We start from the raw sequence: 1,792 nt of genomic DNA, 5'->3' as shown, positions 1-1,792 counted from the left end.
GTTCCCAAAGACACATTTCTTCAAAAAGATAAAACCTAGTTATAGAGCTCAAGTGCAAGTTGACTTAAATTAATTCCCAGATTCGTCATACAGCACTATCAAAAATCCTGTCGCTTCGGCTGGGCTGAGCATTGGCCAGATAGTTAAGCTCGCCTGTTTCCTCTTCCAACTCTGGCCATTTCTCCTCGGGAAGCCTCAGCATTAGGACTTGTCACTGTTCCCGAATGCACTAGCTCTTCGCCTAGGCCTAGCAGAATTCCAGCTCTTTCTTGTAGACCAGAGTCAGGTCTACAAGAGATACTTCCTTAATTTCACCTTTCTATTTTGCTTCTAGGATCCAATCTCGGATTAATTAGCGTTAGATTCAAGATGCTGCACATGAGTTTGTTATTCCTTTCAAAAACATTACAAATGGCCCGTACGGGGATCGAACCCGCGACCTTGGCGTTATTAGCACCACGCTCTAACCAACTGAGCTAACCGGCCCTACAGTTATTGTTTTGTGCAAGGATTTTCTAAGTGTTGACATGAAACTCAGACTTCCCTAGGAGAGTAATTTTTTGACATTCCAGATAGCCAGCGGGACCCATAGCTTTCAATGCATTCCACCCATGCCTCTTGTAGGGACCGCCTCTTCGACAGCACTTGGCTAACACTTTCCTGACCCACGCGGCACCTTTGGAAACGCAATTTCGAATTTCAGTTCAATTACATTTCTTGACTCATGGACCTGTCGAAGATGAACAGACAATTTATCCTAATGCGGGAAACACTTTCCAGGACAAAGTAGCTGGGTACTCTCTAAGACTATCCTAAAAAAAGAAAACAACAGCCCAGCTTTGTGCTGAAGTGGTCAAATTGGGGTGGGGGTGCAGCACGACAACAAAGTCGGGTCCTCCCTCCAAGGAGCTCAGGCTTATCGATGCAGCAGCACCGGAACCATTGTACAGGGCCCAGATGAGCTGGGAGTCACCTCTGTTCTCCATTTTTCTTGGGATACTGGAGGCCAGGGACCAGATGAGGGGACCACTATAGTCTGAGGAGTGTGGAGACATAGCTTCACTGCCCAATTGTCAGTGGGGCCATTCTTCACTGGAAAAGTTCCCAGATCTAGACTTTTGCTTCCAAACACATCCTTCCTCTCCTTCACTTCCACCCCCAACTTCTTTTGGGCGGAGGGGCAGGTTAAGGTAACGCCTGTCTTTTGAAGTTATATTAGAATCATGAAATAAAACACTGTAACCTCAGAGGAACACTCCAAGTCTCTGTGGGAAGGGCAGACTACAGAGGGGGAAGCAGACCTGGAACTTGGAGTGAGAAGCATCAAGGGTTTTTGAAGAGAACCGAGTCCTAAAAGAGAGGGAAGAGAGTCCTTAAGCATCTGATACTGGAAATTACCAAGGAATGTCCATATCTTTGTGGTGGCATTCATCTACTCCAGACACATGAAGACAGCTCAGAGGGCACTGGATTGCAAAAGTACTGTGTAGAACCCTTAAGCGAAAGAACTTCGTTTGTGGGCACCAGACCTCTCCGATGGGTTCTGAAGTCAAGGATCCTAGCAACAGACTAGGACTCCAAAGAGCGTTAGCTTCAGCACCGTCCCGCTGCCCCAGCCCATTCTCTGTCCTTAGTATGTACAGTCTGGAGATTCTATTGGTTCAATAAGAAGTCTTCACTTCCTCCCCTACTCAAAGGGTCCCGGACCATCTCACTTAAGGGATGGCTTGGCTATTTCTTCCCAGGGAAAGTTTGCCAAAACACAAACATCAGTCAGTAGACTGCTCATTGT

General features: G+C 46.8%; 1 non-coding gene across 1 annotated transcript; it reads right to left on the bottom strand.

Moving 5' to 3' along the window:
* Window positions 1-412: 412 nt before the first annotated feature.
* On the bottom strand, window positions 413-486 carry TRNAI-AAU (transfer RNA isoleucine (anticodon AAU)). Its single transcript has one exon. It is a non-coding gene; the product is annotated as a tRNA-Ile (tRNA).
* Window positions 487-1,792: the final 1,306 nt, after the last annotated feature.

The sequence above is a fragment of the Petaurus breviceps genome, unplaced genomic scaffold, assembly GCF_028583685.1.
Source record: "Petaurus breviceps papuanus isolate PSGF00001 unplaced genomic scaffold, PetGlider_PUasm1.0 186, whole genome shotgun sequence".
In the NCBI taxonomy this organism is placed as follows: domain Eukaryota; kingdom Metazoa; phylum Chordata; class Mammalia; order Diprotodontia; family Petauridae; genus Petaurus; species Petaurus breviceps.
This window is presented reverse-complemented; position numbering and strand designations above follow the sequence as displayed.